Raw genomic sequence first — 18007 nt, 5'->3', positions numbered from 1 at the left:
GTGAAATATTTAAATTCTGATCTCTGGTCAAATTATTCTTACTTATTCAAGAATTTATCCAATGACAGATTCCCAAGTATTCCTCCAGGATATTTATCACTTAATAATAAGCAAGTTAACTAGTTTAAACTTTTCATGGAAATTCTCATCAGGCATTGCCTTCATTTCCTCAATGCAGTACTGAGGGACTGCAGCATTGTTGGAGGTGATGGCTTTCGTGTGTTATATTAATCCAAGTCCAGTCTGCCTATGCTAATAAACAGGTGGATGCTGAAGGTGTACGACATTATTTGAAATACAGGATGAGAACTGTAATAGACCAGGCCAGACCCCCTCAAAACATTTTAGGAAAGTGGCCCAGGCCCTAACTTTGCTAGTTGTTTTCAGCAGGTGTAACGCAGATATTCCACAAGGGATGAAGTTGGTCAGACAATGTAGTATTAAACAAAACAGAATTTATTTACAAGATTACCGAATGGAACACAAACAAAAGAGAACAGAATACTGAATAACTTAAACCTATTTGAAAACTTAACAGATCATCCCAACTTCATGATGCTGTTCCAATACTTGCAACAATCCCCACAAACATCACTTGGCACAAAAGGCAAAATCAAACACAGGCTCTTACAGGAGAGATGTCAACGAGAAAGCACCAGCATGGACCTGTTTCTTTGGTTTCAGCAGCTTCAAAAATATTACAATGCTAAAACCAAACCAAACCAAACCAAACCAAACCAGAGACAAGCTGAGCTGGGAGAACCAGCCATTCCCCTTTCATTACAAGTGTTTTCTTAAACACTTGAAAGCCTTTTGTCTGAGGCAGTATCTGTTAGCTATAGTCAAACAGGCCCTAAAACCCTTCCAAACTCAGACTTTTCAGAGTCTGTGTCTTTTACCACCTCTCTGAAAACAAAACAAGGACAATATAACCTTGTTAAAGGAGCTGCATCGTCATAGAAAAGGACAACATTTTCCCTCAACTAGTACAACTGAAAGCAGACTAAATTGGTCACTCATCATACTGCCATTGGTGGGATCTTACTGTGTATAAAACTGCCCCTGTGCAAGCCTACACAACAGCAATCACTGTACTGCAAATCAATTCACTAATTGTAATAAACTTCACAGTACTCAAAACACATATGAATGGGTGCCACCTCAATCAGTTTTTATTTTACTCTGAACCTGATAATATAAACATGAGAATAGTTTAGAAATAAACTTTGAAGAAATGGAATGCCAAAACAGCCTATTGCAATTGACCTATTGCAATTGACAATTTGCAAGTCAGAACCTTGTAATCATAATGTTTCATTTTTCTCTGGCTATGAATTTTTATGTATTCACATTGGATCTGTCATTCAACTCACTCACTACTGCACCAGGAATCAGAGTCATGCTGAGAAGGCTAGTCACCGCAGCATATTGCAAACAGCTAATCCGGTTATCAACAGCTATCAGCTTCACCCTCGCAACAGGACAGGCAGCTTTATGTTCCAGGATACAAATGCTCCAGGAAGGATAGAAAGGGAGGCAAGAAAGGAGGGCAAGTGGCAATTTCGATAAGGGATAGCATTACAGTGTGCTGAGGGAGGATATTCCCGGAAATACATCCAGGGAAGTTATTTGGGTGGAACTGAGAAATAAGAAAGGGATGATCACCTTATTCGGATTATATTATAGACCCCCTAATGGTGAGAGGGAAATTGAGAAACAAACTTGTAAGGTGATCTCAGTTATCTGTAAGAATAATAGGGTGGTTATGGTAGGGGATTTTAACTTTCCAAACATAGACTGGGGCTGCCATAATGTTAAGGGTTTAAATGGAGAGGAATTTGTTATGTGTGTACAAGAAAATTTTCTGATTCAGTATGTGGATGTACCTTCGAGAGAAGGTGCAAAACTTGACCTATTCTTGGGAAATTAGGCAGAGTAGGTGACTGAGGTATTAGTGGGGAACCACTTTGGGGCCAGTGACCATAATTCCATTAGATTTAAAATAGTGATGGAAAAGGATAGACCAGATCTAAAAGTTGAAGTTCTAAATTGGAGAAAGGCTAATTTTGACGGTATTAGGCAAGTACTTTCAAAAGCTGAATGGGGGCAGATGTTCGCAGGTAAAGGGACGGCTGGAAAATGGGAAGCCTTCAGGAATGAGATAACGAGAAACCAGAGAAAGTATATTCCTGTTAGGGTGAAAGGAAAGGCTGGTAGGTATAGGGAATGCTGGATGACTAAAGATATTGAGGGTTTGGTTAAGAGAAAGAAGGAAGCATATGTTAGACAGGATAGATCGAGTGAATCCTTAGAAGAGTATAAAGGAAGTAGGAGTATACTTAAGAGGGAAATCAGGAGGGCAAAAAGAGGACATGAGATAGCTTTGGCAACTAGAATTAAGGAGAATCCAAAGGGTTTTTACAAATACATTAAGGACAAAAGGGTAACTAGGGAGAGAATAAGGCCCCTCAGAGATATAGCAAGGCGGCCTTTGTGTAGAGCCGCAGAAAATGGGGGAGATACTAAACGGGTATTTTGCATCAGTTTTTACTGTGGAAAAGGATATGGAAGATATAGACTGTAGGGAAATAGATGGTGACACCTTGCATAATGTCCATATTACAGAGGAGGAAGTGCTGGATGTCTTGAAACACTTAAAAGCGGATACATCCCCAGGACCTGATCGGGTATACTCTCGAACTCTGTGGGAAGCTAGGGAAGTGATTGCTGGGCCTCTTGCTGAGATATTTGTATCATCGATAGTAACAGGTGATGTGCCGGAAGACTGGAGGTTGGCTAACGTGGTCCCACTGTTTAAGAAAAGTGGTAAGGGCAAGGCAGGGAACTATAGACCAGTGAGCCTGACGTCGGTGGTGGGCAAGTTGTTGGAGGGAATTCTGAGGGATAGGATGTAAATGTATTTGGAAAGGCAAGCACTAATTAGGGATAGTCAACATGGCTTTGTGCATAGGAAATCATGTCTCACAAACTTGATTGAGTTTTTTGATGAAGTAACAAAGAGGATTGATGACGGCAGAGCAGTAGATGTGATCTTTTTGAACTTCAGTAAGGTGCTCGAAAAGGTTCCGCATGGGAGAATGATTAGCAAGGTTAGATCTCACGGAATACAGGGAGAACTAGCCATTTGGATACAGAACTGTTCAAAGATAGAAGACAGAGGGCGGTGGTGGAGGGGTGTTTGTCAGACTGGAGGCCTGTGACCAGTGGAGTGCCACAAGGATCGGTGCTGGGTCCACTACTTTTTGTCATTTATATAAATGATTTAGATGTGAGCATAAGAAGTACAGTTAGTAAGTTTGCAGATGACACCAAAATTGGAGGTGTAGTGGACACCGAAGAAGGTTACCTCAGATTACAACAGGATCTTGACCAGATGGGCCACTGGGCTGAGAAGTGGCAGATGGAGTTAAATTCAGATAAATGCAAGGTGCTGCATTTTGGGAAAGCAAATCTTAGCAGGACTTACACTTCATGGTAAGGATCTAGGGAGTGTTGCTGAACAAAGAGAACTTGAAAGTGGAGTCACAGGTAGATAGGATAGTGAAGAAGGTGTTTGGAATGCTTTATCTTATTGCTCAGAGTATTGAGTCCAGGAGTTGGGAGGTCATGTTGCAGATTTGCAGGACATTGGTTCGGCCACTGTTGGAATATTGCATGCAATTCTGGTCTCCTTCCTATCGGAAAGATGTTGTGAAACTTGAAAAGGTTCAGAAAAGATTTACAACAATGTTGCCAGGGTTGGAGGATTTGAGCTATAGGCTGGGGCTGTTTTCCCTGGAGCATTGGAGGTTGAGGGGTGACCTTATAGAAGTTTACAAACTCATGAGGGGCATGGATAAGATAAATAGAAAAGTCTTTTCCCTGGGGTTGGGGAGTCCAGAACTAGAGGGCATAGGTTTAGGGTGAGAGGGAAATTATATAAAAGTGATTAAGGGGCAACGTTTTCACACAGAGGGTGGAACGTGTATGGAATGAGCTGCCAGAGGAAGTGGTGGAGGTGGTACAATTGCAACATTTAAGAGGCATTTGGATGGGTATATGAATAGGAAGGGTTTGGAGGGATATGGGCCGGGTGCTGGCAGGTGGGACTAGATTGGGTTGGGACATCTGGTTGGCATGGATGGGTTGACCGAAGGGTCTGTTTCCATGCTGTACATCTCTGACTCTATAACACCATTTTAATAATGATGCAATTCAGCACTATATTGACCCCACCTAAACCAATCAGCCTGAGTTCAGCAAGTGTCCAACTTCTATGTAAGGTAAGATAAACCCCTGAACTTTGGAATAGCAATCATCCATTCATTCAGTGTATCTTAAGAAAGGTGTAGTTTATATTCAAATTAAATCAAACATTTTGGAAAAAATTGAACTTCTCAGCATTGAAAGGAAGTTAAGTGAGGCATTATTATATAGTCATCCAAGATAACTAATGGAATAGAAAGATAAACGTGAAAAATCATATTGTTGCAAACTGGAAGAGTAGAACAAGGTGACAAATTAATGAAAGGCAGATTTATAACCAACAGGGCAAAACTCTTCACAAAAATAATTTAACATATGGAACGGACACTGATAATGATTACGTCAAAATTCTCGGAATCTTTTAAAAAGGTAGATGCCGCAATTTGGAAAATTGTGAATTTTTTTCTGAAGTAAAATGGGGCAAGTGTCCTTTATTGATAATTACCTTAACATTTTGTGATTAATACTAATTAACTTTCAGTTACAGCACATTTCACATCCTCAGGATGTGCCAAATCCTTTCAGAGCCAATGGATTATTTTATTAATAAAACATCATGAGTGAGAAGCCATAAATGTCAAATAACCAATATACACATTCACTACTTCATGCAGTTTATTTCTGGGCAAAAAAGTGAGGACCTTTTGTTGCAGCTGTCCTGTGATATCTATCCAGTCTCCAAAAGACTAAGGGCTTTCCAAAAGATGTGTCCGCTCGATGCCATCAATTCCTATATCAGACAACAGCAACTTCCCACAACAACTGATTCAATGAGGTCCAGCACTATCCCAGTACTTTATCGCTTAGACAAGAGCGACCATTGTCCTTTGCAATCTAGGCATTCTGCAGGGTCACAATGCTGTCTGGAACAGGATGAATGGACAATGCGCAGAAACTGATAATGGATACCATTCGTCACTGAATTTTAATTTGTTCTTAGCGTATTTGACATTCATTTGATTAGAGTTAATTATATTTTAGTGTTTCAGCAAGTCCTTAATTGATACACTATATTTAAAGTGTCTCATTTTAGTATTAGCAGAGAGAATAGAGGCATAATTGTATTCACTGTGTGGTTATTTAATGTACTGGAGTACTTAATGCAAAGTGACTAAGCAGTAAACTTATTTTGGGCAAGGTGCGGAAAAATATATTTACTGACTGCAGCTTGGGATTTCAGCCTGCCAAAGGAACACCTTTTATGGTTCTAAAAGGCAACTGACAGATAAGTAGCAAGTCCTGAACATCTGACAATCAATCACCACTAAGATCAATAAGGTGACCCAATCTACTTAAAAAAGATCCATGCAAGAAGGTGTCCGACTTAAACTAATGCATCAATTTAAATAATAAAGATGATTGTGAATATCCTTCATTACTATCAATGAGACTGAGTTACAAATAATCTTACAGAAATATCTGAGTCTGATTTTCAAATATCTTACAAAAATATACATATTTATTGTACATTAGTGGTAATTCAGGAAGGGATAGTCCATGCATAAAGGATAACTCAATTAATCTATTTACATGACTCAAGTGCACCATAAAAGTTATGTAGTAAATATACAAAGTAGAAATTAGTCAATGCTTCACTTGCTGTTTTAGTGATAAAGTCAGTGCAAGTTATACCAACTTAGAAGTGGGATGGCTACAGGCTAGGAGTAAATGTTGCCCCCACTGCTGTATTTATGGGAACCATTTTCAGAAATGCATCTAAAATAGGTACTAAGCTATTTAAGTGTTTTATTAAGCAACCTAATACCCACTGAATGATCCTTTTGTATCTTGCTGTCATGTGATATGGAAGCAGCGATCATAATACAATAGAGTTCAGTCTGCAGTTTGAAAGAGAGAAGGCAAAATCGGATGTAATGGTGCTACAGTTAAATAAAGGTAATTATGAGGGCATGAGAGAGGAACTGACGAAAATAGACTGGAAGCAGATCCTAGCGGGGAAGACAGTAGAGCAAAAATGGCAGGAGTTTGTGGGTATAATTGAGGACACTGTACAGAGATTCATCTCCAAGAAAAGAAAGATTATCCAGGGAGGGATCAGACAGCTATGGCTGACAAAGGAAATCAGGAAATGTATTAAAGGAAAAGAAAGATCCTATAAAGTGGCCAAGAGAACTGGGAAATCAGAAGATTGGGAAGGCTACAAAAACATACAGAAGATAACAAAGAGAGAAATAAGGAAGGAGAGGATCAAATATGAAGGTAGGCTAGCCAGTAATATTAGAAATGATAGTAAAAGTTTTTTCAATACATAAGAAACAAACAACAGGCAAAAGTAGACATTGGGCCACTTCAAACTGATGCTGGAAGCCTAGAGATGGGAGATAAGGAAATAGCTGGAGAACTTAATAAGTACTTCGCATCAGTCTTCACAGTGGAAGACATGAGTAATATCCCAACAATTAAAGGGAGTCAGGGGGCTGAGTTGAGTATGGTTGCCATTACAAAAGAGAAAGTGCTAGAAAAGCTAAAAGATCTTAAAATTGATAAATCTCCTGGCCCCGATGGGCTACATCCTAGAGTTCTGAGGGAGGTGGCTGAGGAAATAGCAGAGGCGTTGGTTGAAATCTTTCAAAAGTCACTGGAGTCAGGGAAAGTCCCGGATGATTGGAAGATCGCTGTTGTAATCCCCTTGTTCAAGAAAGGATCAAGACAAAAGATGGAAAATTATAGGCCAATTAACCTAACCTCAGTTGTTAGTAAAATTCTAGAATCCATCATTAAGGATGAGGTTTCTAAATTCTTGGAAGAGCAGGGTTGGATTAGAACAAGTCAACATGGATTTAGTGCCTGACAAACCTGTTGGAATTCTTTGAAGAGGTGACAAGTAGGTTAGGCCAGGGAAACCCAGTGGATGTGGTCTATCTAGACTTCAAAAAGGCCTTTGATAAGGTGCCACACGGGAGGCTGCTGAGCAAGGTGAGGGCCCATGGTGTTCGAGGTAATCTGTTGGTATGGATTGAGGATTGGCTGTCTGACAGAAGGCAGAGAGTTGAGATAAAAGGTTCTTTTTCCGAATGGCAGCCGGTGACAAGCGGTGTCCCGCAGGATTCAGTGTTGGGGCCACAGCTGTTCACATTATATATTAATGATCTGGATGAAGGGACTGAGGGCATTCTGGCAAAGTTTGCTGATGATACAAAGTTAGGTGGACAGGCAGGTAGTACTGAGGAAGTGGGGAGGCTGCAGAAGGATCTAGGATCTGGATTAGTGGTGCTGGAAGAGCACAGCAGTTCAGGCAGCATCTAAGGAGCTTCTTGGATGCTGCCTGAACTGCTGTGCTTTTCCAGCACCACTAATCCAGAATCTGGTTTCCAGCATCTGCAGTCATTGTTTTTACCGTGCAGAAGGATCTAGACAGTTTGGGAGAGTGGTCCAGGAAATGGCTGATGGAATTCAATGTGAGCAAATGCGAGGTCTTGCACTTTGGAAAAAAGAATACAAGCATGGACTACTTTCTAAACGGTGAGAAAATCCATAAAATCAAAGTACGAAGGGATCTGGGAGTGCTAGTCAAGGATTCTCTAAAGGTAAACATGCAGCTTGAGTCTGTAATTAAGAAAGCAAATGCAATGTTGTCATTTATCTCAAGAGGGTTGGAATATAAAAGCACCGTTGTGCTACTGAGACTTTATAAAGCTCTGGTTAGGCCCCATTTGGAGTACTGTGTCCAGTTTTGGTCCCCACACCTCAGGAAGGATATACTGGCACTGGAGCGTGTCCAGCAGAGATTCACACGGATGATCCCTGGAATGGTAGGTCTAACATATGAGAAACGGCTGAGGATCCTGGGATTGTATTCATTGGAGTTTAGAAGATTAAGGGGAGACTTAATAGAGACATACAAGATAATACATGGCTTGGAAAGGGTGGATGCTAGGAAACTGTTTCCGTTAAGTGAGGCGACTAGGACCCGTGGACACAGCCTTAGAATTAGAGGGGGTAAATTCAGAACAGAAATGCGGAGACATTTCTTCAGCCAGAGAGTGATGGGCCTGTGGAATTCATTGCCGCAGAGTGCAGTGGAGGCCGAGACGCTAAATGTCTTCAAGGCAGGGATTGATAAATTCTTGATGTCACAAGGAATTAAGGGCTACGGAGAAAATGTGAGTAAGTGGAGTTGAAATGCCCATCAGCCATGATTGAATGGCGGAGTGGACTCGATGGGCCGAATGGCCTTACTTCCGCTCCTATATCTTATGGTCTTATGATATCATGGAGCACTTGGATGCCTGATACTCATCCATGTTATCCACATAATACTGCCTTATTGGAGAAAGAATGTCAATTTTCAGTCATCTTAGGAAAATAGGAACACAGGAACAGGATTGGGCTATTCAGCCCATAACATTGCACTGTCATTTAATGTGATCATGACTGATTGAACACTTCAATGCCTTTTTCTCACATTGTCCCCAAAACTCTTCATGCCATTGGTAATCAGAGATATAGCAATATCTACTTTAGACATGCTCAAAGTCTGAGCATTCATTGCCCTTTAGGGCAGAAAATTCCAAAGATTCATAACCCTCTAAGTAAAAACATTTCTCTTCAACCCAGTCCTAAATGGCAACCCCTTAGTTTTAAATTGTGCCCCATGGTTCTGGACTCCACAACCAGAGTAAACATCTGCATCTACCTTGTCAATCCCTTTAAGTATTTATCCCATAACTATTATTTTACCCATCTCTCTTCATAGGACAGTCCTGCCATTACAGGAACAAGTTCAGTGCACATTCATTGCATTCCCTTCATAGCAATAATATCCTTCCTGAGATTAAGAGACCAAAACCGCAAACAGTACTCCTGGTGCAGTCTCACCAAGCTTCCATACGATTGAAGCAAAACATCTCCACTGCTATACTCCTAATAGTTTGCTGCACCTCCAAGTTAACTTATTAACAAGGACATCTATTTGTGCATCGACATTTTCCGTCCACTTATCACTTAGGAGATAATTTGCACATCTGTTCCTCCCACCAAAATGGATAACTTCAGATTTTTCCATATTATAATCCATCTGTCATGTTCATGCCCATTCATTATGCCTGTCCAAATCCCCTGTAGCCGATTTACATCCTCCTCATAATAACCAACCCCACTTAGCTTTGTATCATCTACAAATTTGGAAATATTACATTTTGTGTTCACATCCAAATTATCAATATTCATTATGAGCAGCTGAGGCCCAAGAATTGTTTCTTGTGGTCCCCTACCAGATACAGCCTGCCAATGCAAAAATCGCATTGTTTTTTACATTCTGTTTTCTGTCTGTTGGCCAATCTTTAATCCATGCCAGTACATTATCTCCTATTCCATGTGTTTTAATTTTGAGAATCAATCGTGCGGGGATCCTTACCACAGTCTTGTGATAATCTATCTGTATATCGATTCTCCTTTCTAAATTTTATTAGTAATAGCTCTTAAAAACCCCAACAAATTTGTCAAACATATTTTCCCATCTGGAGAATGAATAATGTTTTACCATTAGCATTTTACCCTGTGTTGGCTCCTTGTCAGTGATTTCCCAAGCCTCCATCAGGAAATGCAACTTTAGCTTAGATCACTGTAAAAAGGAGGGTGCAAAATGCTGCAGCATTTGACCTCAGCTCCCACAATCAACCCTCCTGAAACTTTGCCAAATGACTTCCACCCCAAAACAGTTTGCTGCCCTGACTTGTTTCCTGTTGACTCAAACTCTTCTGTGCAACAACTTTCCTGTTCTCCCTCATCAATAGAAGTAATGGAACACAGATTCACTAAATTACAAAAGTATTCTTCCCCTCTTGCTGTTACGATTCTACTATAAGATTGGGCTGAAGTAAGAAAACAGAATTAGAGTAGATACCTATATCAAATGTATAATGGGCCACTAAATCTATACAATGTCTTAGTTATAGAGTCATAGTGTCACGCATTTTGAAAACAGACCCTTTGGTCCAACTCATCCATGCTGACCAAGGTTTCCAAACCAAACTAATCCCATTTGCCCATGTTTGGCCCATATCCTTCTAAACCTTTCCTATTCATGTACTTGTCAAAATATCTTTTAGAAAAGCACGGTGACTCAGTGGTTAGCACTGCTGCCTCACAGCACCAGGGATCCGGGTTTGATTCCAGCCTCAGGCAACTGTCTGTGTGGAGTTTGCACATTTTCCCCATGCCTGTTTCCACACTGTAGGTATTCTAATTCTAACAAAAAAAATGTTGGAACTGCACCTGCATCTACCACTTCCATTGGCAGTTCATTCCATATTCAAACCACACTCTGTGTGAAAAGGATCCCCCTCTGGTCCCTTTCAAATCTTTTTCCTCTTAGCTTAAAACAAGCCCTCTTGTTTTGAACTCCCCAACCTTCGGGAAAAGACCTTTGCTATTCATGTTATCTAAGCCCCTTATGGTTTGATAAACCTCCATAATGTTATTCCTCAACCTCCTAAGCTCCAAGGAAAAAAGTACTAGCCTCTCCTTATAAGGCAAACCCTCCAGTCCCAGCAACATCCTTATTATCTTTTCTGAACCCTCTCCAATTTAATAGTATCTTTCCTATAGCAGGGAGACCAAAGCTACACACAGTACAACAAAAATGGCCTCACATCCTGGACAACTGCAACATGACATCCTAACTCCTATACTCAATGCTCTGAGCAATGAATGCAAGCATGTCAAACGCTTTCTTAACCAGTCTCTCTACCAGTGACACAAACGTCAAAGAACTGTGTACCTAAATTCCCAGGTCTCTCTGTTTGACACAAACATGTTTTGTTCTGCCTGTCTATATTTCTCTTGAAATGCACAACATCATATCTTTCAGCAGCACATGGGGTGGGTATTTATTGAGTATTCATTGACTCAATATGAACATTGACATGCAACAGCCAGATGTCAATGATGAAATCAACCCAAAGTCAATGATATAACTACCTGATAGGCAGATGGAGGTCAACTATTTCTCCTGACCTCCTATGGGGAAATATGGAATCTTTTCTCGGTTCTTCACCTGACCTGTACTGCTGCAAGCATTCGCTCATCGTGTAGAGCAAATATTTCTTTGCTGATAGCGGATTTTACATTGATCATGGATTTCAAGAAGGGAAAGTTTGTTCATCTTTGTAATATCAACTTGCAAAACTAACCTGCATGTATAAAGTGTACTTTTTGACTGCCTCCCATACAATGGATGTACTTATCAAACTCATCAATCTTGAGAGTGCTCAAGAGAACTGTATATATAGTAGTGATACATTATACAGAGTCATAGAGTCGGAGGGATGTACAGCACGGGAACAGACCTTCCGGTCCAACTTGTCCATACCAACCAGATATTCTAAACTAACCTAGTCCCATTTGTCAACACTTGGCCCATATCCCTCTAAACCCTTCCTATTCATATACCCATCCAGATGCCTTATAAATTTTCTAACTGTACCAGTCTCCACCACTTCTTCTGGCAGCTCATTCCACACACACACACACCACCCTCTGTGTAAAAAAGTTGTCCCTTAGGACCTTTTTAAATTTTTCCCTCTCACCGCAAACCTATGCCCTCTCGTTCTGGACTCCCCACCCTATTGAAAAGACCTTGTCTATTTACCCTATCCATGCCCTCATGATTTTACAAACTTCTTTAAGGTCACCCCTCAGCCTCCGATGCCTCAGGGAAAACAGCCCCAGCCTATTCAGCCTCTCCATGTAGCTCAAATCCTCCAACCCAGGCAACATCCTTGTAAATCTTTTCTGAACACTTTCAAGTTTCATAAAATCCTTCCGATAGGAGGGAGACCAGAATTGCACACAATATTCCAAAAGTGTCCCAACTGATGTCCTATACAGCCTCAATATTACCTCCCCTCCTATACTCAATAAGGGAAAGCATACCAAATGCCTTCTTCACTATCCTATCTACCTGCAACTCCACTTTCAATGAACTATGAACCTGCATTTCAAGGTCTCTTTGTTCAGCAACACTCCCCAGGACCTTACCATTAAGTGTATAAGTCCTGCTCTGATTTGGCTTTCTAAAATGCAACACCTCACATTTATCTAAAGTAAACTCCATCTGCCACTCCTCAGCCCATTGACCCATCTGATCAAGATCCCCAGTGTACTCTGAGGTAACCTTCTTCGCTGTTCCCACTACACCTCCAATTTTGATGTCATTGGCAAACTTACTAACTATATTTCCTATGTTCACATCCAAATCATTTCCTGATTTCCCTCAAGTATATTCCTACTGTCTTTATACACTTTTAATACCTGACATATGCTTCCTTCTTTTTCTTAACCAAAACCTCAATTTCTCTAGTCATCCAGCATTCCCCCACAACTACCATTATTGTCTTTCATCCTAACAGGAACATACTGTCACTGGATTCTCGTTACCTTATTTTTAAGGCCACCCATTTTCCAGCCATCCCTATACCTGCAAACATCTGCCCCCAATCAAGTTTTGAAAGTTCTTGCCTAATACTGTCAAAATTGACCTTCTCAAATTTTGAACTTCAACTTTTAGATCCGGTCTATCTTTTTCCATCACTATTTTAAAACTAATAGAATTATGGTTGCTGACCTCAAAGTGCTCCCCCACTGATATTGTGTACTTAACCTAACTTGCATGAAATTGACTCTATGTTCTGCTTTATATGAAAGACAAGGTTCCTTGAATTGCACACAGCGTGAAGACAGTAACATATATGTGGTTAATGTGTGTACCATATATATTCCTGTATAGGTAAATGTATAAGTTGACCCCTTATTTTGGCCCAAAACTCTGGTATATATTCTTCCTGAATATATATGCAACCTTAAAGAGCATGATTTGCTCATTTTTGATTGAATGCAATACCTACATCATCACAAATATTTATAGTGCCTTTTGGCAGCACTCGACATTGTCTTCCCGCTGTGGCCTCAGTTTCTTAGAAGTAGGTGTCACCTACAGTTGTACTCCAAACTTGTGTAAAACTCCCCCAAATTTTCCCAACAAAAATGGCATCACAAAATAACACATATACAGCACACTTTAAACTAAATGTTGTTAAAGTTGTACAGAAGACCGACAATAGCGTAGCTGCAAGGGAGTTCTGTATTTCTGAAAAACCTGTTCAAGATTGGAGGAAAAAAGCCACACAGTTAAAGGATATGCCAAAACAGAAGTAGGCCAACCGAGGAAATCTGAACAAATGGCCACAACGAGAGGATAAGATTGCTGGCTTGGTAATTCAGTGTTGTCAGAACAGAAGGATTGTGACTCGACAATGTATAAGATTTTGTGCCAAAAATGAAGAAAATAAAAGATGGATTCGGTGATTTCAAAGCCAGTGTAATCTATAAACTGCGTAATAAGCAGTGTAATTAAATGGTGTAATAGGTTTATGAATAGGTATGATTTAGTGCTTAGACAGAAAACCAAGATTGTCCAACGTCTACCTGCAGAACTTAATGACAAGTTAATAGGGTTCCATTGCTTTGTAATCAGAAATTGAAAGATAAATGGGTACAGGCTCTCGTGAATCGGCAACATGGACAAAACCCCAATGAACTTTGATATGCCAAGGAACAGAACTGTGGACAAAATTAGAGCAAAAACAGTTTTGGTTAAGACTACTGGCCATGAAAGGAGTCGATTCACTGTGCAACTTGGTAGTATGGCAGATGGAACAATGTTAAAGCCTGTGATGATTTTTATATGGAAACACTCTGCCCAAACTGAATTTTCGAAAAGCATTGTTGTCCTTGTCAATGAAAAAGGGTGGATGGATGAAGGTAGCTGCAAGACTTGGATTTGGGAGGTCTGGAATATGTAACCAGGTGGACTTAGAAAGGTAAAAAGCATACTGGTTTGGGATATGTTCAGATCTCATAGCGTGAAAAGTGTTACCACTGAACTAGTAGCTAAGATTACTGACATTGCAAGGATTTCTAAAGGCCTTCCGAGCATAGTGCAGTCATGGATGTTAGCATCAATAAACCTTGTAAGAATTTAGTATGGAAGAAATGGGACACTTGGATGCACGAAGGGGAAAAAAAGCTTCACAAAGGGTGGCGACATGCATGCTCCATTACTGGCAGCTGTATGTGAGTGGATTGTTGAGTTCTGGAAGGAGATGAGAACTGAAATTATTGTGAAAGCCTTCAAAACAAATGTGGAATTTCTAATGCTTTAAATGGGACGGAGGATGATTATTTATGGTCAGATGGGAGTGATGACAAATCAATTGATGATTCCTTTGAGAGTTCAAATAAAGATGATCCATACGATGATATGCTCGACTCAGTTGACCGAAATGAATTATTCAGTGGTGCAACTGATGAGGACAGTGTATTGAAGAATTCTCATGGACCTTTGCATGTACCACCAACTTTTGTTTAAAGCAGGTATCCCATAATATTTGTGATATGTAGTGAGAAGTGTTTTTTACTGTGAATATCAGTTTTTTGATGTAAAATGTTTATTGTATATTATGAACAGTTTCATGTGGTCTCTTTAAACAAAATACTATCAGTCTTTTTTTTACTGCTCCTTGTTTTTATTTCATGAATTGTGTGTTGCTAGTATGCCTATTAACTTTTGTACATACCAGTATGTGTAAACCTACATGCACTTTACGGGACAACCACAGCAGGTAGAATGGAGACAGTCCTTGGATAAGCACATGGATGATGATGGAATAGTGTAGGGGGACGGACTTAGATCAGTTTACAGGATGGCGCAACATTGAGGGCCGAAGGGCCTGTTCTGCGCTGTATTGTTCTTTGTTCTAGTTATTTTGAAGATAAATATTTAACAATGGCCAGAACTCTTTTTCCTTTGGTTGTTTATGATTTTACATAGAGATCTAGCTCTTGTTTGTCCATTATTTGACTCATGCCAAGCATGAATTTCAACCCCTCAAAAACTATACCTCGTGTACAAGTCAACCCCCTAATTTCAGCTCAAAAAAAAGTCTTCAAAATTCTACCTATACATGAGTATATACAGTAATTAAATATTTTTCCCTAATATTAAACTATTTTACACTGAGAAGTAAAGTAACATTTACACTACAATGACAAAGAAAAAAAAACTGTGGAGAAGGATATGGAAGATAAAGAATGTGGGGTTATCAATAGCAACATCTTGAAAAATGTCCATAGTACATGTTAAAACACACAAAGGTGGATAATTCCCCAGGACTTAATCAGGTGTACCCGAGAACTCTGTGGAAAGCTAGGGAAATGATTGCTGGGCTCCTTGCTGAGATGTTTATAATCATTGATAGCTACAGGGTGAGGAGCCTGGAGGTTGGCTAACATGGTGCCACCATTTAAGAAAGGTGGTAGGGAAAGGTCAGGGAACTATAGACTGGTGGTGGGCAAGTTGTTGGAGGGAGTCCTGAGGGAAAGGATTTACATGTATTTCGAAAGTCAAGCACTGATTAGGGATAGTCAACATGGTTTTGTGCATGGGTAGTCATGTCTCATTAATTTGAATGAGTTTTTTGAGGAAGTAATGAAGAGAGTTGATGAGGGTACAGTGCTGGACATGATCCAGGTGGACTTCAGTAAGGCGGTCAACAAGGTTCCTCATGGTAGACTGGTTAGTAAGGTTAGATCACATGGAATGCAGGGAGAACTAGTCATTTGGATACACAACTAGCTCAAAGATAGAAGACTAGTAGTGGTCAAGGGTTGCTTTTCAGACTGGAGGCCTGTGACCAGCAGTGTGCCACAAGGATCAGTGTTGGGTCCACTACTTTTCACCAGTTGTATAAATGATTTGGATGTGAATATAGGAGGTATAGTTAGTAAGTCTGCAGTTAACACTAAAATTGGAGGTGTAGTGGACAACGAAGAAGGTTACCTCACAGTCCAATGGGATCGTGACCAGATGAGTCAATGGCCAAAGAGTGGCAGATGGTGTTTAATTTATATAAATGTGAGGTGTTGCATTTTGAAAAGGCAAATCAAAGCAGGATTTATACACTTAATGGTAAGGTCCTGGGGAGTGTTGCTAAATAAAGAGACCTTGTATTGCAGGTTAATAGTTCCTTGAAAGTGGAATCGCTGGTAGACAGAATAGTGAAGGAGGTGTTTGGTATGCTTGCCTTTATTGTATTGACTATGTAGCTTGGTGGTCATGTTGAGGCTGTAAACGACATTGGTGAGGCCACTTTTGAAATACTATGTGAAATTCTGGTCTCCCTACTATCAGAAGGATGTTGTGAAATGTGAAAGGGTTCTGAAAGGATTTAAAAGAATGTTGCCACAGTTGGCGAGTTTGAGCTATAAGGAGATGCTGAATGGGCTGGGGTTATTTTCCCTGGAGTGTTGGAGGCTAAGGAGTGGCTTTATAGAGGTTTATAAAATAATGAGGGGCATGGATATGGTGAATAGACAAGGTGTTTTCCCTGTGGTGGGGGTGTCCAAAACTAGAGGGCATAGGTTTAGGAACCTAAGGGGCAACCTTTTCACACAGATGGTGGTGTGTACATGGAACTTAGCAGCCAAAGGAAGTGGTGGAGGTTGGTACAATTACAACATTTATAAGGCATCTGGATGGGTATATGAATAGGAAGGGTTTAGAGGGATATGGGCCAAAAGCTGGTAAATGGGACTAGATTTATTTCGGATATCTGGTCGGCATGGATGAGTTAAACTGAAGGGTCTGTTTCCATGCTGTACAGGTCTTTGACTCTACTTTGAACATTCCTGGAAAAGGTGACAACAGGAGATTCAACAGTGACTTCCAAAAGAATTTGGACTTACTTGAAAAGGAAACATTTGCATGGCTGTGTCAGAGTGAAAAAAAATACAAGCGAGGATCTGGGAGCAACTGGATAGTTCTTTCAATGGAAGGATAGTCAGAATGATCTCCTTCTGTGCTATGATTCAATAACATAGATGCTTATATCTTCATGATGCAACCGCAAAGTTAATATGTTTAATTCATACAATTGTGTGATATATGGGAAATAATAAAAATACTGAAAAGTAGCACTTTTGAAATTCCTTCTGCACTAAATTTCAGAAGAACAGTAGCTATTTGATTTTACGGGCAGTCCCTGGCTTCCATTCTGGAGTCCCTTCGTAAATTGACTGTACATCAGTCAGACACAATGCAGAACAATACAAAGGAGCTGTTCATAGATACAGGAGATGTTCGTATTAGGATATTTATAATGACATTTCTGTATGAGATTGCATTCATAAGTACACATGTTTGTAAGTCAAGCATTCATAAATCCGCTGTATGGTAGCACAGCAATAATTGGCACAAAGTACTGCGAGAAAGATGTATAATATATTATTATCATTTAGGAATTTCCATTTTAAAGCAGTAGTAAAATAGGTGTGGTTTTAGTTCTGTCAAGTTAATTTATTTTAAGAGATCAACAAGTAATTTGGATTAATGAATTAAAGACAGCACTTGCATGAATGCATGCCATTAAGTTAATGCCCAGTAAATTCATGTAGAGTAACAATGAAATACTTACACAGTTAGATTTTTCCACAGAGAAACTAGACTATGGGCCATCATTAGTTTGAGCTCAGAGTAAGATTCCTTTTCAAAAGAAATAGTTTACAAGTTGTCAGAACTGAATGAGGTTTAGGCTAACAGAACTGGAAGAAAAAACGTTTCTCTGCCATCAAAATTGTAAGAAGGTAGGTTAAGTAGGAAATTGAAGAGGAACTGCACTGTGATTGCATATCTTTATAGGATGTTCAGGGTCAGGGCAAAATC

The 18007-nt window shown here is 39.9% G+C and overlaps 1 protein-coding gene across 4 annotated transcripts in view; it reads right to left on the bottom strand.

Annotated features, from left to right (window-relative positions):
- Positions 1-18007, bottom strand: part of acot7 (acyl-CoA thioesterase 7) — a 301602-nt gene that overhangs the window by 53137 nt on the left and 230458 nt on the right. The gene's annotated exons all lie outside the window — the stretch shown is intronic.

This window comes from Chiloscyllium punctatum, chromosome 16, assembly GCF_047496795.1.
Source record: "Chiloscyllium punctatum isolate Juve2018m chromosome 16, sChiPun1.3, whole genome shotgun sequence".
Classification (NCBI taxonomy): Eukaryota; Metazoa; Chordata; class Chondrichthyes; order Orectolobiformes; family Hemiscylliidae; genus Chiloscyllium; species Chiloscyllium punctatum.
This window is presented reverse-complemented; position numbering and strand designations above follow the sequence as displayed.